This window comes from Bubalus bubalis, chromosome 24, assembly GCF_019923935.1.
Source record: "Bubalus bubalis isolate 160015118507 breed Murrah chromosome 24, NDDB_SH_1, whole genome shotgun sequence".
NCBI classification, from domain to species: Eukaryota; Metazoa; Chordata; class Mammalia; order Artiodactyla; family Bovidae; genus Bubalus; species Bubalus bubalis.
In genome coordinates, this window is record NC_059180.1 from 11,720,611 (window position 1) to 11,747,692 (window position 27,082).

The 27,082-nt window shown below is 40.3% G+C and overlaps 1 protein-coding gene across 9 annotated transcripts in view; it reads left to right on the forward strand.

Moving 5' to 3' along the window:
- Positions 1–27,082, forward strand: part of AUTS2 (activator of transcription and developmental regulator AUTS2) — a 1,208,197-nt gene that overhangs the window by 402,626 nt on the left and 778,489 nt on the right. The gene's annotated exons all lie outside the window — the stretch shown is intronic.

The window sequence follows — 27,082 nt, forward strand, 5'->3', positions numbered from 1 at the left end:
GGTAGGCAATAGTGAGCCATTAAAAAAATAAAAAATGATTTTGGGACTTTGTTTAAACAGCACATGGCAAGAACAGTCTATATTTATTTTACTTTATTTCTTGTAAACTGAACAGTGAATACTGTTTGAGTTCATGGGAAAGACTCATTCTCTCAGAGAGGGAACTTTGGGAAATGGTCTGGAGATGGAATCCAACCTGAGTTGTAAAGGTTGAGCTGACCTGATGAAGGAGAACAGAGGAGAGCTTGCACTGTGTACCACACACAAGACCATGTAGGCTGATGGAGCCTGAAGTGATGCAATGCCCAGACATGATCTGTGACATCCAATAAAGTGTTAAATTTTACCCAATATAATTTTAGTATATTTTATGAGCATATTCCAGAGTTCTAAGAAAACTGGTTTTGTATCTTTAACACATGGGATAGTGCTAAATGAGAATATTTTATTAACGTTGTATATCAGTCCTTTGCAATTCTGACATTGGGCTATGTGTGTATCATTTAGAACATTTCTGACTCCATAAACCCGGAGTTTAAAGTTAGAGAAAGGCGCGCATGTGGCAGTACTTAGTGCCGGGGCTCAGGAAGCACCTCCCACTGTTGCCACATGGTCGTTAGATGCCTGGGCCTCCCCATCCCCTGAACTCTGATCATCGCAGAGATTTTATTCCTCAGCTCTTTAGAAGTTCTACTCCAAATCTAATGTTAGTTTAACTGCCAAATGATGGAATCCAGAGCACATGGTAAGTATTACTTGAAATCGACAACTGGAAAAAGTTTCACAGAGGCTCACATGATGCTGTTTGTACATTTTTTTTTTCTTCCACAGTGACACTTAAAATTCATCCCACATTGCCTGTAGGAGAGAGAAGGAGGGGGAGAAGCCCTGTTGTTTGATAGCTTTGTATGTTCCTCCAAAGAAAGAGAGGGCTTGAAAAAAAGAAAGGCAGGCTTTCAGATGTTGTCTGAACAAAGATATGGAAATGTGAGACGAGGGCAGCATCTGGAGGTTTTCAAACACTGGAACACAGGCTGCACGCTTCTTTTGCTGTTGGAGGAGTGAAAAGCTGTTTCCTGTCATTTCCCATCTTGTCACTTCCAGGACCAACATCTTGCTACTTCTTGCACCAGCTGCTGTTGTTGTATTTTTTTCCCTCTTCCCTTCACAGACAGATGGTACAAGAGCTTTGATACTGCTCCCCCCAGTTCTAAAGGAGGTTGCTTGTGTGGTACCTCTATAGAATGATCCTGTACCCCCGTCACTCACTTTACGCCCCCATCACCCACTCTATCCTGTTAGCAGAGTCTGAAGGAAGCAGAGGGGATCTGGTGGAGGCTTTTAACAGCATGCTCTCTCATGTCTGGTGGAGATGCCTTACGGAAACCTCACCTCTGCCAGGGCAGCCCTTTTGTTTCTGAGGTTTCACTCCAAAAGAGGGAAGAGGTGAAGAGAGTCAGCTTTGCTACCTTTGACTCCGTAAGAACCAGGGATTTCTGATCGTGCTTTCTGTGTACTCTGAACCCAGAATAGGAGTTCTGACATCCTTGTTTCCCTCCCTAGATTTTAGCTAAGTAGAATTGGGCACAGGTGATGTACAGATGACCCTCGAACAACACAGTTGAAACTGTGCAGGTCTACCGATAAGCAGATATTTTCTAATAAGTAGGTACCACAGTACTGCATGATCCGTGGTTGGTTAAATCCGTGGATGCAGAACCACTGATAAGGATGGCAGACTGTACAGTTAAACCTGGATTTTTGACTTTGTGCTTAGGGGTGGGGAAGGTGGGGAATGTGCCGATGCCCCTAATTCATACATTGTTCAAGGGTCTACTCTACTATCATTTCAGAGGGCTAGATATTTATCTTCAATTGCTCTCTTTACACCTATTACTTTAAATATTTTTCTTGGGTTCCTCAGTGAGGATCAGAACTTAGAAATGCAGGATGCCTGAACAGATACATTGAGGAGATAATCGTTGGAAACAACTTTGGTTTTGTTTACTTTTATTGTATTTATCATTACAAGGTAAAAATAACAACTACAAGTATGGAGCTTCTCCCTTCTTTTCCTCAGAATGATAGCTGTTTTTCCAAGAAGTAACATACTCTGTGTAGAAAACTTACAAATCTGTTATAGAAGAAGTAAAATTGTCTGTAATTCTGGAGTGTAATTCTACAAGGAAATTTGGTATATTTCCTTGTAGATTTTCCTTCAGGGTCATGGTATATGTATTCCTCTTGTACACCAGAACAAAATGCTTTGGTCATTTGTTAGGATGGATTTGGTGGTAGTGATAGTGATGATGTAATAATGATAGCTAATTTCATCCAACATTTATTATATAGCAGTCACTGTAGTACATGTTTTACATGCATTGCACATTTCAATTCTCATATCAGTCTAGAAGTGAAATTGAAAACGAAAGTCTCTCAGTCGTGTCCGACTCTGTGAGCCCATGGACTATAGCCCTCCAGGCTCCTCTGTCCATGGAATTCTCCAGGCCAGGATACTGGAGTGGGTAGCCATTCCCTTCTCTAGGGGATCTTCCCAAACCTGGGTCTCCTACACTGCAGGCAGATTCTTTACCACTAGCACCGCTTGGGAAGCCCATTAATCCAAAAAGCAAGAATGAATTTTTCTATATTTTAGACATGAGTCAAGCGGAGGCAGAAAAACACTGTGTAGCTTGCCCAAGGTCACAAAGTGCATGTAAGGTGAAGTCAGGACTTGAATCTGGATGGTTTGTCTCTGAAATTCATGGTGTTTACTATTTGTCCGTCTTTAAGAAGTCTGAGTATATTTAAGACACTTGGTACATACTGCCTCAGGTTTCTGGCGGGGGAGGGGGGAGCGGGGTGCTGTGCTGGGTTTCCTCTAGCTGCAGCAAGCGAGGGCTATCTCTAGTTGCGATGCGCAGGCTTCTCGTGGTGGCTTCTCTCGTTGTGGAGCACGGACTCTAGAGCTCGTGGACTCAAACGCTGTGGCTCCTGGGATCTGGAGCACAGGCTCGATAATAGTTGTGGCTCAAGGGCTTAGTAGCTTCGAGGCATGGTGGATCTTTCCAGATCAGGGATTGAACTTGTGTCTCCTGCATTGGTAGGCGGATTCCTCACCACGGAGCCACCAAGGAAGCCCTGTAAGATTTTTTTTTTTCAATCAGTTCTTATTTCCTACATTCATAAGATTGCTTATTGTGGCCTTGCTACCTTCAGATATCACCAGATGTGCTTTACCTTTATAGATGTTTGAAGTGATTGATCACTCACTTTTTCCATATTCGTTTTCTTACTAGAAAGATTGGACATTTTTCATGTGATATTGATCATTTGTATTTCATCTGTAAATTGTTCTGGCCTACTGCTTTTATTGACTAGTTAAATTTTTTGTAAAACTTACCATACATGTTAACCCTTCATCTCATTTGTTTAAAATATGTATTCTTCTGCTACTTGCTTTCTTATTTTTGAACAAACTACTTATATGACTTTTAAGTATATACATTTCCATTTATTTTTTTTCTGTATATGCCTCCCACATATCATCAATTTTAGCTTGTATTTTCCTTTATTTTATGATTTTATTACTTGTAGACAACTCTTCAGTTCATATCTGGAATTTATTTTAATGTATGATGTGAGGTGAGACCCTGGTTTTATTATATTATTGATAGGTAATCCTTTTTTGTTTGTTTTTGGAATCCATTTAAAAATTACCTTGTATTATATATTTCACTCTTCTGTGGTGTACATTATTATATATTTGTTTCTTTTACCTGTTACCATTTGTTTTAGGCTATTTTTTCTTACTAGTTTAGTATAAAGGATACAACTCAGGAACAGCCAAGTGGAAACGATGCATGGAACAGGTACGGGGGCAGGGGTGCACAAGTCAGGAACAGGGCAGAGCTTCCATACCCTCTCCAGGTAGGCCATTCTACCGGCACCTCAGTGTGTTCACCGACCCGGAAATTCCTGAACCCTGTCGTTTGAGGGCATTTTATGGAAGGTTTAGTACATGCATGTGATCGGTTAAATTGCTGACAGTTGGTGTGAAGATCTTCAGCTATCCTCCTCTCCCCTGAATTGGAGGTGGGGATAGGTACGGGTGAAAGTTCCAACCCTGTACTCATGCCTTGTCTTTCTGACAACCAGCCTCCCATCCTCCTGAGGCTGTTTGGGCATCTGCAGAAGTTGTCTCAGAACTAAACCCAAGTGACACTCCTATCACTCAGGAATTCCAAGGCATGTAGAAGCTTTATGTCAGGAAACTATGACAAAAACCAAATATGTGTTTTATTACAGTATTGTAGAAAGTTCTCAATTTGTGGCAAATGAATAATTTGCTTACAGCACTGAGATTAGACATAACATTGGTTGACACACAAGAGGGCTATATTCTTCTCTCTGAATTGCAGCAAATAACCTAGTAGTAACCTTAATAGTAACCTAGGTGATCCCAAAACTTTGGTTTTATTTAAAGAAGGAAGAGCCTTTCCCTCTGTGATTTTACACACGTATTAGTACGGGCAGCAACCAGTAATGAGGATCTTCTATAATCAAAATGATGCCCCCTTGTTTTTGAGTCTTGTTTTACAGTACTGAAAGTGTTGTGGGTTGTACTTTTTTATTCAGTCTTAATGATAACCCTATGATGTAACTTGGTCCAAGGTGTTTCATCTACTTTACATATGAAGAAAATGAGACTTGTACTAAAGTCTTTGCCCTCAGCCACAGGATTTGTAAATTGTGGAACTGGCCTCTAGCTTAGCTCTCATGAGACCTGAGTTGGTATTTTGACTGGGTTAGTTCCAAGCCTTTCTGTTTTTTTTTTTTTTTAAGAGATTTGCATATCTACCATGTTCACATTTAAAATATTGAAAAATTGTAGTTAGGGTGCCTACCTCAAATGACCTGTCAAAATATTTTTTTTCAACTGTAAAGTACTAATCAAATGTATGGCTTTGTCTTTATTATTCCCTGGGGACTAACAGATACTTGTCTTCCCTATTCAGTGGTATATGATGGTAAGTAACAAAGACGTATTATTTGCAAGCTTTGTTTTTTAAAGTATATTTCATCTGTCATGAAGGATATTTTTAACTAAAACAAGAAGCGATCTTCATTTGTCTTAGGTCAGTTGAAAGTAAATGATACTTGAGACAGAGTTGTCAAATTTGTCTTCTGCCCTCAGATTGCTAATCATGGTCTTTTCTTCGTAATCTTATGGAATAGGGTAAAAAGTTTGCATCTCAGTTTATAGTTAGTATTTTGGAAGTTTCATATTCAGTTGTATTCAAAGTAGTTCCACATATTTTGGTAGTCATTAAGGCTGTCTGCAAATATTTCAGCTCTTCTGTCTCTGTCTTCCTCTCTGGTCACATGGCCTTCTCTGGCCACTTTAACTTTGGGAAGCCATGTGACTTACTTTGCTAATGAAATGTGAGCATGACTTCTGGGTGTGTACTCTACTGGGTGTGTATTCTCTTTTCCTCTGTGTGTGTATGTTCAGTCACTCAGACATGCTCAGCTCCTTGCAACTCTTTGGAATGTAGCCCACAAGGCTTCTCTGCCCATGGTATTTTCCAGGCAAGAATACTGGAGTGAGTTGCCATTTCCTCTTTCAGGGGATCTTCTTGACCCAGGGATCAAACTTTCATCCCCTATATCTCCTCTGTTGCAGACAGATTCTTTATTCTGAGCCCTTGTGAAGCCCCTTTCTTCTCTGTAAGGGTTAGTTAATCTTCATGATGTCAGTCACATCATCAGCTTGGATTCCTGAATGACTGTGAATAGAGAACCTCTACTGACTTGTAGTAGATAGGTAGTGTGAATGAGAAATAAACCTTTGTTATTTTCAGCCACTGAGATTTTACATTATCTAAACTGTCCTGAGGTGGGATCAGAGTATGTTTGTTATGCATCACTGAAATCTTCTTTTGATTCTATCTAAAGATCTTAAATTATACCCAAATTGGATACCTTCCAAAATCTCCAAACAGGATATATCCATTCAGTGGTGCTCAGGAAACAAAATTTTGAAATTGGGAGGAAAAGTTTATAAGGACGAGCTCAGTTCTAGGGGTCAAAGCCATTGTTGGACAGCCACGGAGGAGATTTGCTTTAGTTACTTGAGTAATTTTGCACACGTACTTAATTTTGTTTTTATATATTAAGGTCTGCCAGATTACTAAGTAAATCTTACTGGAGGTATTTCTTTAAAATATTAGTAGGAGCAAAGGCTATTTAGATGTTGACCTGAAATTAGGAAAAGGCAAGATTTCTTCCAAGGGCCCTATTTTCAACCATGACTAAGTAAAGCTTGGCAGGGGAGTGAAGGGGGCACTGAAGATGGAAAGGTCACTCGGCCATTTTGGCTGATGAAATAATGCGGAGTTCTGGAATTGGCCTCCACCTGACGTGCTTGTGGAAGTGAATCTGGACAGAGCAAAGCTGGAGTCAACCGTGTCTCTTCTCCTCCTTGTACTTCCCTTCTTCCTTGTTCTCCTCCCTCATTTCTACCCTCATATCCTTGCTTACTTCTGCAAAGAGACCTTCTTTATGAATACATCAGTTTATTGTTTAACTCACAAATGAATTTTAACATCCATTTTCCAGGGCAAGTCGTGTAAAAATACAGGACTTTATGGTGTTGAGAGGTCAGAAATTAAGAGTTTTGCATACTTGGTTTTGTCTTCATGTCCCTTCATTGTCTCACTTGCTTTTACTTTGTGCTCAGCCTCCCCTTTTCCACTTCTCCCTTGATCATTCCTTAGCTTGATGCCCACACTCCTTTCCTTTGTGCGTCAAGGAGGGAGGGGCAATGTCCAGGGGCACAATGAAGATAGTCATGTCAGCATCCTTTACAGGTAATTGTACATTAATGGTGTTAGAAGACTTGCCTTTACCTTTGCAATCAGGAAGATCAGATTAAGCTTAATATCTGAAAGTGCTCCCCGCTGACACTGAGACAAAATTTTTTTGTCCATGTATGATATGATCACTATGTGATGATGGTTTTTCAGATCAGATAACTGAGTTGTATTTATAATTTAAGGTATTTCTGCTATGGGGATAAAAAAAATCAAACAAGTGGTAGTTTAACAAAAGGATTTTGTAGAGCTTGGGTTATAGAGAATTAAGTGCTGGTAAATAGGATTGTATGTATATGTATGTGTTTCGTGGGCATGGAGAACTTAGGAGAAAGAATATTTTATACGGGAAATTTCCATATGGTTGCTTTTTATAGACATTAGCGCATTTCAGGGAAAACACTCTCTACTGGAAGAAACTGGAAGCATTTAGTTCTCTTTAAAGTTTGGTGCAGCAAGGCGTAGAAATGTGGAGATGCAGCTGGAAACTGAAAGATTATTTTTGCCACAGGCTTGCAGCTGTACCTACCTGTGATGCAGTGAACAATGATTTGATTATTAATCTTTCTCTGACTTGACTTATTAATCTTTCTGTTACTGAAAACTTCGCTTCCTTTCCTAAAGCTGGTGGCAACAATTTACTGACTGTCTAAACCTCGAGGACTAATTTGGCTTGGGAAAATAAATCCGGTCTCCTGAAATTCATATCCTGTTAAACTGAGAGCAGCCAGCAGAGATGAGAAGGATCTCTAATGTGGGAACTGGGAATTCTGCTAAAGCGAACATCACTTCCAGCTCTCCTAAATTCCCCCATTTAGAGGAAGAACTATTGGATTGAATAGTTCTTTTAGTAACCTCCCTGTGTTCCTCTTTTCCACATTTGACTGACTTAATGAAACTCAGTGTTGACCCATGGAAGGCAGAATGGGAGATGGACAGAGTTAGGATGAACTGTGGAGGGAGCTTTCAGTTTCTCCTCTTTCTCTTGTCTTTTAAGTCCTGTCCGACTCTGTGACCTCATGGACTGCAGCACACCAGAATTCCCTGTCCTTCACCATCTCCTGGAGTTTGCTCAAACTCATGTCCATTGAGTCAGTGATGCCATCCAACCATCTCATCCTTTCTCACCCCCTTGTCCTCCTGCCCTCAGTCTTTCCCAGCATCAAGGTCTTTTCCAGTGAGTCGGCTCTTTGCATTCAGGTTGCCAAAGTATGAGAGCTTCCAATGAGTACTCAGGGTTGATTTCCTTTAGGATTGACTGGTTTGATCTCCTTGCTATTAAAGGGACACTCAAGAGTCTTCTCCAGCACCACAGTTCGAAAACGTCAATTCTTTAGCAGTCAGCTTTCTTTACAGTCCAACTCTCACATTTGTTCATGACTACTGGAAAAACCATAGCTTTCACACTATGGACCTTTGTTGACAAAGTGATGTCTCTGCTTTTTATACGCTGTCTAGGTTTGTTGTAGCTTTTCTTCCAGGCAGCGAGTATCTTTTAATTTTATGACTGCAGTCACTGTCCTCAGTAATCTTGAAGCCCAAGAAAATAAAGTCTGTCACTGTTGCCATGTTTCCCCATCCATTTGCCATGAAGTAATAACTATATTAGCCAAGGACCCCTATTGTCTCCTCAGCTCTTGCCATTTTGGAGTTCCATCTCTACAGTTACTTATTCAGTAGATTTTTTCCAACTAACTAGTTTTGGTTTTTATTTTTTGCCTAAACAAATTTATTTAAAAAGAATATTATGTCTCTGTAATAGACAGATGGCAAGTATCACTTGCTGTAAGACAATAACTGTAGAAACGAAAGTAATACAAGCAAATTATTATGCGATTCTAGTTAGATATTGTTCCCCATGTAAGACTTGACTGTGAACTGAAGCCCACTCTCTGCTCTCAGGTTAAACAGGAGCTTAGAGAGACAACATCTTAAATCCAGTGAAGCACCAAGTGAGGCGTTGCTCTTAACTAATTAGGAGGATTAGAAAGGAAAGGCCTATATCCAAGCAAAATCATTCCTCTTAACTCTTGTGCTCTTGTTTTCCGGGGATGGTTTTGATGGTGGAAAAAAGAGAACTTATACACAAAACTTGCCTCCTCAGAAATGATTGAGGTCTTCTCACGTGTCATTGTCTACTCCGGTATTTCGTCCAGTTCTCTCAAGTGTACGTGTTCAATGAATCAAGATCTCAATACTGGACTTAGTTTCACTTGCTTTTCTTCTGAGTACTGTATTATTATTTCCTCTTGGTCTCAGATTTTCAGTAGTTCTCTCGTGTGCTCACTGACACACAAGGCCTTTTGCTTCCTTTGCGCCTGTGTACAGACATACACGAAAATGACAGTGCCTCTTCAGATGACAGGTGATTGTAGGGAGATAACGGCTTGAAGTGTCGTGTTCAGTAGGTGTTCTTGCCGTGGCGTTGGCACAGGAAGTTTCAGATTACATTGCCCAGCAGGTAATCTACCTGGTGCAGTGGAACCAGTGTGGATAGCTTCCCAGGGCTTGTTCCTGCAGGTGACTCCAAACAAAGACTTTTCAAACAAGGTGCTTACTGTTACGTGGTGTTTTTCTTTTGAGGCTGCCACAGTTTATGCAGGACTAAACTGTTACCATTTTATCAGAAATTGAAAACTATGAACACGGTGTTTCTTCTGCGTCTCTTAGGGGTTCTGTGTCCAGCTGTTCTGTGGTGCTAGCAGTTGTCATCTGCTTTATTGTAACCAAGCAGCACTGGCTTAAATGTGAAGAGATGAAATCTGGTGGCTGCTCTCCCCTGCCCACTCCCCCCAGAGTCCCGTGTTACATTCGTGTTTTTCCTAGGCGAGAGCTCATATGGCTGTCTCAGCTGAGAAGGCAGTCTTAACTTGTCCTTATATCCCCTGTTCCCATGACAGTGCCTGATAGAATGGTCAACAGTAAGAAGTGAACAATTTTGTTCAGTGCTCACCATGAGCCAGATACTGTGACTGAAGGAATGATCTCGCTTCAGTTCAGTTCAGTTGCTCAGTCGTGTCCGACTCTTTGCGACCCCATGAATTGCAGCACGCCAGGCCTCCCTGTCCATCACCAACTCCCGGAGTTCACTGAAACTCACGTCCATCGAGTTGGTGATGCCATCCAGCCATCTCATCCTCTGTCATCCCCTAGCCCTCATTAAAATTTAGTGAACTGGGTACTGTCATTATCCCCACCTTTAAAGATGCAGATGCAAAAAAGTTGAGGTTCAATAATTGTACAAAATCTCCCAGCTGTTAAGTGACTGAGCTGGAATTTAAGGGCAGATGTATCTGAATTCTGAGTTCACATTTGTAACCACTATAGATAACATAGTATGATAATCTCCTCAATAAATGGCAGAGTCCTTTTACCAGAAGCTTTACAAGGACAATAAGAAAATAATTAGTTGAAGTGACACAATCCATGTTGTGAGAGGATTTTCTTCTTGATTCACAGTTCATGCAAAGAAATAATATGCGCTGACTATGAACAGTACACCAAACAAAATGAAATTTAATTCTCTAATGAATTACCCGTATCTCCTTTTAAGCAAAATTATTAAAGCAGTTAAGTGTCCATGGCTGAGGCAAATGTCTCTATTGTAGTTCTGTCTGAATTTTATTCTGTAAATATTGATGTTTTTCAGCATCAACTGGTCATCATTTTTTGCCTTGTGTTTAGACACAGAGGGTTGAATTCTCAGTCTCCCTGCCTGCAGTTGTTCAAAACTCACATTCAGAGTAATGTCCATATTTGTAGTTATTGCAGCTGTGGAGCTGAAACAGGACTACTTGGTTTCAGAGTTATGACTGCTTCCTTTCGGGAGAAAAGTTTCAGAAGCATGGAAGGCAGATCTCAATATATTAAGAGAACTATACAAAGACTTTAAGTAAAAGCAGAACTCATACTCTAAAATCAGTTATTAAAGAAAGAAGAAAGAATAGACAGTTGTTCTAATGGTCAATGAAATGTTTTCTAGGGGATAGAGGTGACTTGTTATATTAAAAACAGAAGTGAGGGAAGTGACCCTCATTTTAAGAGGATCACTTTGATAGACATATTCTGTGTTAATTTAGTGACATGTAATTGACTGAGGGGTGGAGTTTCTATATTTCCTTCTGTATATTACCTCGGCCTCCTTTTAGTAATATTTTTTCATTTAATGATTAGGATTGTGTGGTCGGGAGTTCTAGTGGAGGTTTTGGGGATGGAGAGGTGACTATAAGGGGAACCATTCTGGTAGCTTTTGTGGGCTAAAGTTGGTCGGGAGAGTGCACACAGAAGCCAGGAACTCCTGATGATTGGTCAGTGAAGGACTGTGAACAGGGTGTCATCTCACTTGCTTCTGTCCTTTCATTCCTTTCTCTTCACACATTGTGTGACCCCACCATGGAGAGAACGGAAAGTAATGTCAAGTACATTTCACTGACAAATTTTTTTATATTTTTATAGAAATGGGTATGATACACCAGTAAACATGACATAGTCTGATGTTGTTTTTGAGCTGGTGTGTATGATAGAGACTGCTGAGGCAATGACATAAAGCCTCAACTTCTAGGAGATTTCTGTGTCTCTAGCATTATGCAGCAATCTAGGTTAAAGTTCAGTACATTCCACTGCTTGAAACATGGCCAGTTCAGTTCAGTCACTCAGTCGTGTCCGACTCTTTGCGACCCCATGAATCACAGCACTCCAGGCCTCCCTGTCCATCACCAACTCCCGGAGTTCACTCAAACTCACGTCCATAGAGTCGGTGATGCCATCTAGCCATCTCATCTTCTGTCGCCCCTTCTCCTCCTGCCCCCAATCCCTCCCAGCATCAGAGTCTTTTCCAATGAGTCAACTCTTCGCATGAGGTGGCCAAAGTACTGGAGTTTCAGCTTTAGCATCATTCCTTCCAAAGAAATCCCAGGGCTGATCTCCTTCAGAATGGACTGGTTGGATCTCCTGGAAGTCCAAGGGACTCTCAAGAGTCTTCTCCAACACCACAGTTCAAAAGCATCAATTCTTGGGCGCTCAGCCTTCTTCACAGTCCAACTCTCACATCTATACATGACCACGTCAAGGACATAAAATAATATTTAGCCAAATCAAAGATTGTGTTAACTTTTCCAAAATGAACGTAAATTTTATTTTTCTTGATTTCCCAATAAAACCTTTCTTTATGGGGAGAGGGAGAGGTTGGGAACAGGAGGATGGGTGATTATCATACATTTCAAATTATATTGATCAGAATCAAGTTTAGCTTGCTCCGGTATGTAAATTAGAGATTTGTGGTTGAGTGGAATTGATTTTGCTGAGACTAAATTAATCACAGTGCTTAATCACTGTAACCTTTAAACATTGCAGTCTTGGCCACAGCTGCAGGGCACAGTGGTGTTCCTCTGAGCTTCATGCTGTCATTTCACGAAAGGCCGAATGCCCGTGACTTGTGTAAACAAGGATTCCCACAAATCGGCTTCAGAGCTGATTCTGTGCCCTGCAGAGGGTTAGATGGAGCATCTCTCCTGGGGCTGCTATGGCCTGTTCAACCACAGAAGGCTTTCTGTTCATATACAAGTATTTCCAGATTTTTTTTCTCCAGTAAAGTCAAATTGGCCATCATAGCTGAAGTGCCTACGGAAGGCAGTCTTTAGAATGAAAATTGGGAAACACTCAGTTATGTGATTTTTTTTTCTTCTTTTAAATATTTTTTTAAAAAACTGATCCCATTTGGAATTATTTGCAAGGGTGAAGTGGACAATTTGGAAATAAATTAATGAATGAGAAGGTTAATTGACTCTTCAGAACTCATCCTGAGAGCCTGCAAGGAAGATTGAGCGTAGAATCTAGGTTTTGTTTTTTCCCCCAATGTTCTTTTCAGTTCCTTGGTCTCTGTTTCATGCAGCCTTCCCACATCAAACCATCATCAAGCCTCCCATAGAAATGCAAATCACTTTCCCAGTTTAGTTCCTATATCTGGAAATAGTTTTTGTGTGTATGTTTTTTTAACCCCTTTTGGGGGCTGTCCATGAAGTTTCTCAGTATAGTATCCTTTTAAAATTTTTTCTGTAACTACCATCCTTTATATCTTCCTTTTTGCTTTGTGTGCTGAATTGTGCATTCACAGTTGAAGGGATTAAATAAAGCATATTCAGTGTAATAAAGTGCAGCTGGACTAGTCGTCCTTAAAATCAGCGAGCATCTGGATTTCACAAAAACCGTACCTTATATGGACTAAAAAGTATACCAAGGACCTGCTTTAACCTCTTGATTTTATAAGTCAGGAAACTGAGAGCCATAAAAGAGAAATGACTGTTCAAGATAACTTATTATAGCCAAGCTGCGGCTGAAACTTCACTGATTTTTCTTTTTCTTTTTTTCTGTTCAAATCTCTTCTCTATGTCATTGACTCTTTGCAAAAGAGATCCTGGTTTTCCAAGTTTTTCATAACCAGATTCCTTATAAATAGCAAGTAGTGCTCAATAAATCTGACTTAATTTGTGGCATATTCTAATATGACATGAGATCTGCTTGCACTTTGCTTTGGTGAGTTGCTTATGGTAGAAGAAAGAAGTCTGAAGTCTTACCTTTAAAATGTTTTTGTGGTTGTCCTCCCTTTTTCTGGTATACACTGGTTTGCATAACTTCATTTGCATTTATTTTCATTGATGGGTCAATAACATTCTTAGAAAGAGAAGAGTTGAGGTGTAATGTAGTGGTTTGAACACAGACGCTGAAGTTGGAGCGTCTGCGTTGGTTCTGCCTTGGCTCTGCTACTGTCACTGTTACCTTGATGAATTTAGTTAAACCACCTGCCTGATAGAGCTGGTGAGACAGTTAAATGAGTTCATAATAGTTAAACTTTTAGACTAGTGCCAGACATGTATGAGTGTTCTTTGGATGTCATATTATTGTTACCAGATGATTTGTTGATATAAAAAATTCACATACAGTTTCATGTGATTTGTGGGGCATACAGCAACATATTTTGGATCTCTTATTCCATTGGTTCTGTAAGAGCTCCTCCCCTGATGAATCTCATCAGTTTACCAGAATACCCCATCACTTGGTTCTAACACTGGATTTTCCTTCAGCTTATGGTCATGTTCAGACTGGACACACACTAGATCAGGTATATCCATGATGGATAAAGGAGGAAGGTAAAAGAGACTGTTAGTTCAACTTGATTGTGGAGCAGTTCTTCCAAAATTATTTGTGAAAGTCTACTCTTTGCCAAACACAGAGACTCGCTGATAAATAGGACATGTCATCTACTTGAGATTCCGTTCCTCTACGCAGAACCTCTGCCAGGTTCCTGCCACCCACTTATACCTCTTCCCACACTGAAACTAAACATTGTTTTAGAAAGGCACTTAATGGAATGTAATATCAGGAAACCAAAACTGTGGAGTTGCCTTTTGAAGAAACCCTACTTCCATTCTTGCCTGCATCCCCACAGGGGTCAAGGGCATCTCTTAAGATCTGCTGCCTAGAGTTTCCTGAAAGTTGGCAGTTTAAACATTCTACAGCAATCAGCTGTTGTTTCAGCTCCTCAGATGAGAGACTGTTAGTTCATGAGGGCAGTGACTATGTGTAGTTTGTTATTATATTCACAGTATGTTTGCACATCGAAATAGATTTTGTTGTTGTTGAATGAATCTTGAGGGCTCCAAAGGGTAGAGTCCATGCCTTTTTATCTTAGCCAGAATTCTCATGCATGGTTCCCACTTCCCTTTCTTCTTTCCTGCACCCTCTGTCCCCACCCTCATGAATTTTTTCCCAACTGAAAATGCTATAGGACAGTTTCTAGCTTCTCTTAAGGTCATCCATTGGAAGTTTTTCTTTTAATTAACTGGATTTTGTGTCAGTCAGAATTAACCAGCTTTTAAAATATTTTCTGTTAACTGGAAGGTTATGTTCTGAGAAGTGTGAAGCTGAAAGAGAGGGAAGGAGGAGCAAGGGAGAAGAGGTTTTTTTCTCACTGGGTTGAAAAGGCCCTTTCCACTACTCCAGACTGGGCACCCCAAATTCATTACTCTCAGAACTTTATTTTCTACATGGCAGCATGCAGACAGAACAGAAGTGCTTCACATATTGACAGTGGTAAACTAATGTGGAAAGGGTCAAGCTATGAGATGGGTTAGGGGTAGAGTAGATAGGAAAAGTGATTTCATAAAGCTGTGGTGCCCAGAACTTAAGGGCTTACAGCATGATCTTCCCTGTGCTCCTGGGTCTGCGTTTTCTTGGGTCACTGCCCGCCCCTGCCCCCGCCCCCACCTTGTATTTAATCCTTGTTGAATTTTTCAAAATTGGCTTGTTCATTTAAGATTACCCAAATTTGCATACCATCTTCAGCCTTGCTTTGCATCCTGAAGGAAAGGGAATGTGGATTCAGATACACAGGTTTATCTCTGACCTTTAGCTAATTATTAGATTGAGATAAATGTGTGGGGGTGACAAATCGCCTTTAATGACATTTAATCTGTAAGCTGACATTAATGTTTGGTTTGGTGTCCCAGTTTCACAGAGGCAAAAAGCATGGACTTTTATCTTAATTTGACCTGTTTAAAAGGTGTTTGTGGGCGAGTGTCAATTTCTGATTAACTTAATGGCATGTTTTACATGGAGAGCAATCAAATATTGATATAAGAAGAGGCCACTAGACGACATATTTCCCAATCTGCCATAATTGGTCAAAACAGCAGAGGAAAGGAAGAGTTGCTAGTAACTGAATCGAAGGAGAATCTCACAGCTGTCCAAAATCCAGGACTGATGAGTAAATCTGTAGGTAGTATCTGGGAGAAGCCTCTGCTTGTTACTGTTTATGACACAGATGCTGTTCCCTGAACTTTTGTAGATGTTAGGTTAATAGATTTTAATGCCTTCATGACTCAATAAATCACTTCAAAGAGGACAGTTAAGCAAGACAGCCATTCAGTTAAAGGAGTGAAAGGCCTGAGAAGTAACATTCCTTGTGCGTGTAGTGCTGAATGGTTTGCCTTTTACCGATTAACTCTTAACTAACTAAGCACTTGTACAGGCAGCCCTCTAACAGGTGATTTCTTGATGCACTTTGACTTCAGTGTGTGTTTTTATTAGAGCATTATCACTGATGATGAATGGATCTTTATTTTCAATCCTTTGGCGAAACAGAGAAACTTGAGTTCAGTGAGATCATTAACAACTGTGTCACTTTAAAGCCAAATGATAGCTTCGCTAGTTCCTCACAGCATTACTAGCTGGTCTTCCTGGTGAATGTCGTTTCCTTAAATTCCTTTCTGGAGATCAGAATGGATCTGTGTCACTCTGTTTCTGTGTGAAGAGATGGTATGTTGATGGAAGGAAGGAGAAGGTTCCAGGATTTGGAGTGTGCTCCCTGTCAATCATGTGACCATGAGCAACTTTCTCAACTTCACTGGCCTTGATGACCTTATCTGTAAAGTGGGGGCAATGATTGGTTAATGCAAAGCACTTAGAAAACTTCCTGGTCCACAGTAAAGATTTATGAATGGTGTTTTACTTATTTATTTATTCATTTATTTTGGAATTTTGTTATAGGATTGGAAGCAACATTCACTAAACTAAAACTAAACACTGTTTAAATTCATTGAATTGATTTGCAAGTGAAATAATAAACATACTAACATGAGACTCTAGGGGATAGATTCTGAGTTAAATCTGTCTGGGTGTCCATTCTGCTGCAAATCCAGGCCAACCAAATATAGCTTCTGTACAATTAAAAGGATGATGACCCATAAAGGAAAAAATGTAAGTCAGAGATCCTTAACAACTTTTCCCTCTATCCCTGTTATCTGTGATGTCTTTATATAATACCTCAAGAGAAACTTTAGTGACTACAGAAGAGTTATAAACTGTATTTAGATAAGACTGTATTTAGATAAGAATGTATATATAAATCAAGACTAATTTCATGGGCAGACAAGTCTCATTGAAACAGATGAAAGTAATTTTAGGAGTGCGTTTGCACTACCGCCAGGGTTTTTCTTTTCATTTTCCCTTACAATTTTGGATTCTTAAACATTTTATTTTAATGATTAACATTTTTGCCTGGCTTTTAAGTAAAGACCAGGGGTTGGGTTGAAAAGGAAGTTCTGGCCAATTTACTAGAAAACTAAGTTACTTTAATGTAGTCAGCCTTAATTATATCTTAAAATAATTTTGATGCAGCAGTATGCCTTGAAACAAGCAGGTAATGGGTGGCAAAGTGAAGCAAGTAGGTAGTGAATTGAGATCAACATGTATTATGTGACACTGCAATCAAACTATAAACAATGTTGCTTTAAAGCCTCTGAATGTCGGTTAACTTGGTTAGGGCAGTGCTGTGAGCAAATCCATTAATTATGGAGTAATTACACAGCGAGCCCCTACCTCTTTAAATAGTTCCACCTAATTTATGCTTTTCTCTCCTCTACTTTTATTTCTCTTTATTTCTTCTCTTCGTCTTTATCTCTGTTGGTCTGTGGGTCTGTTTCTCCCTATCTCTGTATGAGTTGGTGTTCTACAGAGAAACAGAACCAATAGGAGGGTGGGTGAGTGGGGTATGTATATATGTGTGTGTGAGAGAGAGAGAAGAGGTTTATTTTAAGGAATTGGGTCACTTGATTGTCGGAACCAGCAAGGTCAAAATCTGTAGGGCAGGCTGCAGGCTGGAAACTTGACAGGAGTTGATGCTATAATCTTAAGGCAGATTTTTTTTTCTTTTCTGGGAAACCTTTGTTTTTGTTCCTAAGGCCTTCAACTGAGTGGATGAGGCCCACCTGTATTATTGAGGGTAATCTCCTTTATTTAAAGTCAACTAATTGTAGACTTTAACCACATCTGCAGAATACCTTCACAGCAACACCTAAATTCATGTTTGATTAAATAACCTGCTGCAACAGCCTTGCCAAGTTGAAACATGAAATTAACCATCACAGTCCCTCATTCATGTTTCGTATGTCTCTCTCTCTCACACACACAAATGAGTTTATGAGGCATCCTTAGTGTTATTTAACTTCAGGTAACAATAATCACAATAATAGCTAGCAGTGACTGAGCACATGTTATGTGTGTGTGTTCTCTTGGAAACTTTATATACTTACGACCTCATGTAATACTCTTGACATGTAATACTCCACAGATTGCATAGAGTTACTTTACGGGTAAAGAAACTGAGGCTCAACGAGTTGCTGGCTTTTCGGTGATTAAGCTCAAGATTCAAACCCTCATCTGTCTTCCTTTTTCTGTGTTCTCTTGTTTTTCTAGTATTTCCGCCCTTACTATCATCCTTGCTTATTTTGCAGTGTTGTACTTGGCTGAAGAATTTGGTATCTTCATGCTTTATTCACCAAGGCATATTTTCAAAATAGGCAGTTCAGAATGTTGGGTAAGCCACCTGGGTTTTCAGATTAGATAACTAAAAGTGGATGGGATTACCATTACTATGCCCAGCAGACTAGTTTCTGAACTAGGCATGAAAGTTGTAAGGAGGGTCATCTTGCAGTGCCCTCTGACCTTTTTTTTTTTCTTACTGATGGATTGCTTCCTTGTCTGCTGCCAAACCCCTAATGTTCTGGCTCGGTCCACAGGTGAATCATTTGCAGAGGATGGATAGTGCAGCTGCAGGTCTGGCATACAGGACTTCAGGTGGTACCCGCTACTTAATCTGCAGCCAGGTTTTCACTAGAAGAAAGGTGAGGCAGCTCTCCTTGGTTTCACTGGGGAGCTGGCCTCATCTGCAGAAGCTTGTCCTAATCACATTCTTCCCCCTTCTTGGTGGCTCCCAGCCATTGTCTTCCACCTTCCCTTGCTTCGTTTTTGTCACCAGCAGCAGCTTCTGCTCGGCTGCTGGCACTCTGAAGTGGAATTTGACAGAGGTGAGAGCAGCCTTTGAGTTTCCTCTGTGCAGGTTGGCTCCTTCTAGCACACATTGGAAGCAGTGCTGACGGATGTTCAAAAATGCACATACTGGAAGGGCTTGCTTGTTGTTCCAAGGCCTAATTGGAGATCTAGGTTGGCACTTCCCTACAGCTTGGCAGGGAACAGTTCGAATGTTTGTAGATGGCTCTTGCCTTCCACCACGTGCCAACTTGAGCTCTGGCAAGTTAGCTTCAGTGGGTTTTGTCTTGACAAGTTGGAAAAGTTTCCCAACTTCAGATGACTGTGTGGATCTTTTGGGAGCTTTACAGCTAGCAGGCAAGGGCTGCCATTTTAAAGAGCATAGACATTAATATGTTCGTATTTAATATATTTGAGTGAGTATACTGTGTGCTCCTTTTTATTTTGTAAATGGGCGGGATAGAGGAAAGAAGGGAGGAACAAGAGACAGAAACAGATGGACTTGACCCGGAGATGAAGGCCCTGCAGATGGCAAGGTGCTGGCTTGTGGATACTACTGGGATACATGTTTTTCTTTGAATTACTTAAGGATTATTGCAATAATTTCTTTCTTCAAACTCACTACTCTTGATTTTCATGATTTTGAAACTATCTCATTGTCCTCGGACTACTTTGGGTTTTTTCGATTGGTCTCTCTTCCTTGAATGTCTCTTAAGTATTTCTGACTTGTACCATTTCTTCTTTGAATCTCTCCTTGCTTCTCCTGTCTCCTTGGGTTTCTCCTCACTGCTAAGTTTTCAGTAGCGGCTGTATTAGTAATGCTCCAAGTATGGCCCTTGGCCCAGCAGCATCAGCATGACCTGGGAAGTTGCCTGAAATGCTTGAACCAGACCTAAGACATTATGTAGAAAGGAATGTGTGTTTTACATTTTGATACACATTTTCAAAGAGATTATACTATTAATAATTTCATGGCATGTAACAGTGCTTGCTATAAGGCATAATTTAGGTCAAAGCTGTGTTCTCAGTGGATACGTTTCTAGTACCCTTAGAAATGGAGTGTCATATAAGAAAACTGGATTGTCATTAGTTAAACAAATAATAAAGACATCTTACTTTTGTTCTTGTCCTCTAAACCAAGGCAGACCCCAGGGAGTATGGGAAATTGTGTTCTTTCTCTTCTGACTTATTTAGGTACGAGGAACAAAGACCCACTCTAATTGCCTTAATACTTTTTTGTTGTTGTTTTTAAAATAGTAAGAAAGCATTCAGGATGGAAAACCTTACTTTAGAAGGGCCTCATATGAAGTGGAACCGAGATGGTCATAGGATCATTCTATTGTGGATTGGTCTTGATCAGTTGTTAGGTTTACTGTTCACATTCATTCCTGTTTTCTCCCTCATTTTGTTATCCACAGATAGGCAAAATAGAGAAAACAGTTGTCTTCCCACTTAAACAAAATAGTCTACCATATATCCTTCTCCTCCTGTTTGAGGAGGAGAGAGTGATCAGTGGGAAATAAACAAGGACCAGACTCCTCTCATACTTAATGAGGGGAAGGGAGTGAGCTTCTTAGGATTTATCAAAAACTGCTGATTAAACCAGTTTGCTACCCATATTGTTATAAAGAGAACTCTCTAGGGTATAATGTTGAAATGTTTTTTGTTTCTAAATTAGACTTAGAGCCGTTTGGTCTTACATTAGAATATTTTGACAGTCTTTTGGTTATTATAGCAGGACTTAGTCTCTTCGGGGTCTAGGATTGAACTAATTATCCAGTCATATCTGGTAGAAAGGGATCCCACTACTGCTTATCTGAGACTGCATTGTTGTCCTGGGTTGTATGGGACTGTGATACAAATGGCCTTACTGTTTCTCTGCCTGGCTTTTCTGCAGTGTAAAAGTATCCTCTGGTGACTACAAAATGCCTTTCTTTTACTTGTTGAAAGATTTCAAGGAAGACAGAAAGGGAGAGAGGGCTGTGAGGGAAGAGAAACTATTAACATGCCGTGTTTCCTGTCCCTGTTCAGCTCTAACCTTGGATGACTGTATTCCCCTTGGTTTATTGTGAAGGCATCTCAGAAGGCCTTCCCCGTGGTCATATCTCAGTTTACACTCTGTAAAATTGGATTAGACAATGTTAATTCAATTAATGACTGTACTGAAAGTTTGTCTTCGTGTGCAGTGAAAACAGTAGGGCAGCCTCTAATAATCTATGGATTTAATGACTGCAACTTTGAAGAGTGTTAAGCTAAAGTGAAGTTCAGAATGGCTTGTTAACTGGGTTTATTAGCTGTTGACCTTCCCTTTCAGCATAATAGTGGCAGTCAGACCGAAGAGAGCACTACCGTCCTGATTAGCATTTATCTAAAGATAGGCTGCTGCCTCTTCCACAGTAAATTAGTTCAATCAGCCATAAAGAGCTTGAGAAACATTTTCTGCTTTATAAAAAGAATTAGATATTAGAACAGTTCATCTGCCATAGTGCTGTGAAGATGGATTGAGCCCCTGAACGTGCTCATTTGAAGAAGGTGCCTTGAGGATATTGAGTAACTGAACAGATTTCCCTCAAGATTGATCAGGGGTCCTGGCTTTCCTGTACAAGAGTTGATGCCCTAATTTTTGCCTTTTCACCAGAGCACCACATCTGCTCCTATTTTTGTATATTGGTTCAGTGAAGTCGAAAGCCCGTTTGTTTAGCAGCTAGTATGCACTATGTGTCACTTAGGAGATAAAATCCCGTGCTGACGGAGAGTCTGTGATTTGATTAAAGAGAAGAAAACTAAACTAAAGCAAGAGAAATATCACTCCCACTACCACCAAAATAAGGTTACTGAAGAGAGGAAACACGGTAATGGCAGCTGTCACTTTTTGTATAGCTTGTGCTTGTGCCAAGTCGTGTCCAAGTCTTTGCGACCCTGTGGACGCAGTCTCTGATGTAGCCCGCCGGTCTCCTCTGTCCATAGCATTTCCCAGGTAAGAATACTAGAGTGGGTTGCCACTTATTCCCTCTAGCTGATCTTTCCAACCTACAGATCGAACTCTTACTTCCTGCATTGGCAGGTGGATTCTTTATGACTGAGCCACCTGGGAAGCCCCCTTTTTGTATAGAGATCATCTTGAAAAGTGAAGCTTATTTTCCCAAAGAAACAAGATAATGGTTGGAGATTAGTATTTCTGATCACAGTCTTGGCACCATGTAAGTTCTTCTCATAGTGAGTCATAAAAGTAAAGAGACAAAAATTATAAACCTTTCCAATCATTTAAAATCTTAAATTATGATCCATGTCTTTTTTTTTATAAAAAGGACATAAATGTACTATGCGATTGATTTTTATGAAGTGCCCCAATGTACTATAAAGTATACATAGAGCACATAAAATTCCAACTCTGCTGTATCGTAAATTTGACCTCACTGAAATGAATAGGCTCACTGTATGGCAAACACTAATGAAACATTTAATTATCAACCCTCCACTTGTCTTTTTAGGATTTAGATGGGCTTCCTGGGGACTATTTTTGTGGCCAAGGTTTTCATATAACAAAATAATAAAATCTTTTCTTTAAAACAAGTATCTCTTTCTCTTGGTAAACGTTTCAATAGAGACAGCTAGTTTAATTAGAGTGATGAACCTGAATCTGGATTTTGTAACCAAAGCTATGATCATCTTTTTTTTTTTTAAAGAAAGCTGTTGGTATAGTTAGATATGTGATGACCTCATGAAGACTTCCTGTCGACCCCTTTGGGCACTGGTACACATACACCGTGAAGTCCTTTCAGCTCCCTCAGACTAAAGCCATGGGGTACTTTGTGAGGGGTGGTTTGGAATGCTGCTTGTGGACAAGCTGTAGGCTTCAGATCCTTGGAAGGACCACATAAGGAATTCTCTCTACCCATCCCTGTAACTGTTATGTTGGTTTACATTTATTGCCCAGTTACTCCAGGAAGAGTTGTCAGGGAAACATGGTTGAGTGAGCCGATCTAGGCAGCTTTAACAACAACAAAAAAAAGGATGAAAATACTACACTAAGTGAAAGAAGCCATTCACAAAATATCCCATATTATATAATTCCATGTATATTGAAGTATCTAGGATAGGCACATCTATGGCAACTGAAAGTAGATGAGGGGATGCCTAGGGCTGAGGGAGGTAGCAGAGCTGGAGAGTGACTGCTAATGGGCACAGTGTTTTCTTTTTGGAGTGATAAAAATATCCTAAAATTAGACCATGGTGATGGTTGTGCAACTAAAAGCCATTGAATTGTATACTTTAAATGGGTGAAGCATATCATATGCAAATTGTATCTCAGTAAAGCTATTATTTAAAAAATAAAATAGGTACTGTGTTTCATTGAGTTAAATAGTATGACCAAAGGGAAAAAAGTTTTAAGCATTGAGCACCCCTTGTAATGTATGTATATATTCATACAGCTGTAATGAGTGTTATCCAAGTGTGAACCATGTCGTGCCAGTCATGATATGCACCTGAATTGCAGAGAAAGAGGAAGGACCTTTTAAATGAGAGGATGTCATGCACAGGGAAGCAGTCTTGATTAGAGCAAGGTCTTTGTAGCTCCAGGGTGGCAAGTTTGGTTAGTCTGCGAGTCCAGGAGTTACTGGCTAGTATCTGGTATTCTTTGGTAGAGAAAGTGTAGCCCAAGGTGTTTGATAATACATTGGCAATAGTTTTGAACTATCATTCCAATAAATTGATGGGCTTCTCAGGTGGCAATGGTGGTAAAGAACCCACCTGCCAATGTAGGAGACATGAGAGATTCGGGCTCAGTCCCTGGGTTGGGAAGATCCCCTGGAGAAGGGCATGGCAGCCCACTCCAATATTCATGCCCAGAGAATCCCACAGACAGAGGAGCCTTGTGGGCTACAGTCTGTGGGGTCGCACAGAGTGGGTCATGACTGAAGTGACTTAGCACACACAGCACATGTGCACGTGGCATCTAACCCTGCTCTCCCCAGTGGCACATATGAAAACAAACCATTAGTATTCCTGTTACCTGTTTTATGCCACCACCTAAAACATTTCAAACTCATGTGAAATGCTTTTGATGATGTGAGTTGGAGGCCATCTGTGAGAACCTCTGCTGTATAGGAAATTCTTGTTGTTTGGTTTTTAAATCCATTTCATCATCCAGGCAAATTAAGCAAATGACTTACCCTCTCTAAGCTCCCACCTCCTCATCTGTAAGTGGGGAAGTGATGGTGTTGGCCCTGGGGTGTCGGGGGGTTAGGTAAAGTGCAGTACCTGTCAGAACCGCTCTTAAGTGGCGAGGAGGGAAGGAGGATGGCTGCTGGATCAGTAGAACCTGGAAGGGAGATAGGCAAGCTCTGAGATATTGATGTTTTTGTTTATTTGAGTTTGTTTTGTCTTCTTTTTGTCTAGACTTGCCGTATTATTTGGAGAAGGAAATGGCAACCCACTCCAGTGTTCTTGCCTGGAGAATCCCAGGGACAGAGGAGCCCGGTGGGCTTCCGTTTATGGGGTCGTACAGAGTCGGACATGACTGACGTGACTTAGCAGCAGCAGCAGCCTTATTATAGCTTCTTGAAGATTAAGACCTTTGTGAATCTTACTCTCAAAAGTTATATGGCCTCTTGCAATTTAGAGTAAACAGCACAACATTAGACTTAAGAATTTCAACTTTAATGTTAGCTGTGAGATCTCCAGTCACCGCGGTGTTCTTCCCTTGTGAAATGAGACGGTGGGACCAGCCGGCTCTTGATTCCTCCCGGTTCCAAGATTATCCCGTTTTAACTGGTTCCACAGTTTCTGATTCTTCCTCGTTTCCTCTTCCCATGTACTTTGTCTTTCATCTCTCAGCCTCTTTCTGCCTGTCTCCCTCAGGCCTTCTTTATCCATCCTTTTATACATCCTAAAAGTTGTCATAGTGTACCTAATATGAGGCAAGCTGCAAGTTAGGGGGTGGATATGCAGTGTTGAAAAATACAGATAGGGTTCCAATATTAATGGAACTTATAGTTTAGTAGGGGAAGCCCTGATAAACCACATAATAATTACAAAATATGATAAGTGCTATTACGGAACAGGAGAGAATACTGTGAGCAGAGAGGCAGGAGTACATGACCCAGTTTACATCACTTTTCTCAAAGTGAATTTCCAAGGGCTAGAGGCCTGCCCACAGTCTCTTTGAGAGAAAGAGCAGTGAGTGTCAGTAAAGGCTTAGGCAAGACAACATGAGTGACTTTCAGAAAGTAGAAGGCCAGTGTGGCTGGGAGTGAGCTGGGGTGACTTTAAGTAAGAATGAGCCTGGAAAGGCGTGCCAAATTCAAAGCCAAGTTAAAGATTTTTATTTTAAGTTCATTGGAAAGCCTGTGATAAATTTTCAGTGTTAAGGAAATAGGAATCTTCCTTTAACTTGCTTGGAACAATTAAAAACTGTTTTTAAATAATAAGTTTAAATTTTACATTAGTGTTAGCACATATAGAATAATACACTACGCTTGAAGTGAATACGGTTTCACGCTCAGCAGAGGCTAGCCTGTGACCAAAGCTTGCACATCAGTGTTGTGTTTCCAACAGAGGAAAAGCCTTGCTTTCCTAGAATTTTCTCCTTTTTCTTTTCTTTTCTTTTCTTTGCCCCATTGTGATTCCTGTCATCTGTTTTCTCCGCAATTGATCACTTCTTCTTCCAAGCAGTCCTTTGTCTTTGAAATGCTGTGAGAATAACGGTAATAGCTGGGTAGACCTTCAGATAGCCAATGTATCTTTGGGCTATGGTTCTGTGACTTTAGAGGGCTGGGAATTGCAGATAAATTCAAATAGAGAGGCTCCCAGAGTATTCTAGAAGAATGCCTCTTCCAGCAGAAATTCCAGTCAACAAAACCGACGCCATTTCCCTAACAGATGCAGGCACCAAGGGCTTGACTGAGCTGACACAAGTTGGAACATTGCTACTAATTCCTATGCAAATCTGTTAAATGTACTTATTACCAAGTATGTTCATTGCAGGCTACACTCATGTTGACATTTGGTGGGGATGCAAAGAGGCAGAGATTATAAAAGGTGGATAGGTTCTTTCCCTGTAAAATCTTAATCTCATTGGGTAAACAAGCCATGTACCTTCAGAAGGTCATTTTGGATGTTGTCCTGGTAAATATTTAACAGGTTTTTAAAAATAATTATATTTGAAACTATTTTGTTGTTTTTAGTGGCTAAGTTGTGTTTGACTGTTTTGCAGCCTCATGGACTGTAGCCCACCAGGCTCCTCTGCCCATGGAATTTTCCAGGCAGGAGTACTGGAATGAGTTACCATTCCCTTCTCCAGGGGATCTTCCTGACCCAGGGATTGAACCCAGGTCTTCTTCACTGCATGCAGATTCTTTACCATCTTAGTCACCAGGGCAGATACAAAGTACCTGGTAAATGTTAGCTTTTAGAAATATATAGATTTAAGACTTGCTTTCAAAAACTTAATCTGTACATACATTTAGTGCTTTCCCCAGTTTTGCATCTTGATTTTACTTGAACTGTACCTAGTTGTATAGTAATAAGAGATGAAATTGAGAAAACAGGACTGAGAACCTTCTTTAAAAAGGATGTATCCTGAACTAAGCCATTTGACAGAAATGGTTCTGACAGGTGCATATGGGGTGGGTTGACACATCAGGAGCTCTTGTCGTAATCTTGGGAGTTGCCTGTAGTGTAGCATCTCTTCAGCCTGGAAACCAAGTGTTGCTGATCATTTGCCGCTCTCTCAAGCCTCATCCACTCAAGCATTTTCACTGTTTACAAATGATAGATTAACTAGAAGGCATTTTATTTTCTGCTAATATTTTCAGTTTCCAAAGAGAGAACCGTAAAACTTTGATAAATACATACATGAAGATGGAGGCTCACTCAACTGCAAAACTGTACCTCCCATGTGAGACATAACTGGCCGTATGCAGGGAAGACGACAGCTGTGATTCATGCCTTAAGCCCTCTCCTGCCAGACACTCTTACCTAATTGTACACAGTGCTCAGGCTTTTGTTTTTATCTGGTTCTTTTCATTGTGTTGATTAAATGTTGAAGAACATATCTCAGTTTTGTGGGAAAGTTACAGGATTGAATATTTATAATAAAAATTTTGCTATCAGTGTACATAAATGATTTTAGTTCAGCAATCCACATGGTATAGAGCTAAAACCATAGGCTTTACTATCAAAAATCCAATTCAAATTCCATCTCTTAATAGCTGTGTGACCTCAGAAAGGTTGATTATGTCATTTCTTTGAGCCCAGGTCCCTTTATGATGTGGAGTTATGATGTCCACATACTTGATTGCTATAAAAATGGTAACAATATATGAAAAGCACCTTCCCCCCACCCCCCCGGCCAGTGCCTGGCACCTGATAAGCACTCCACC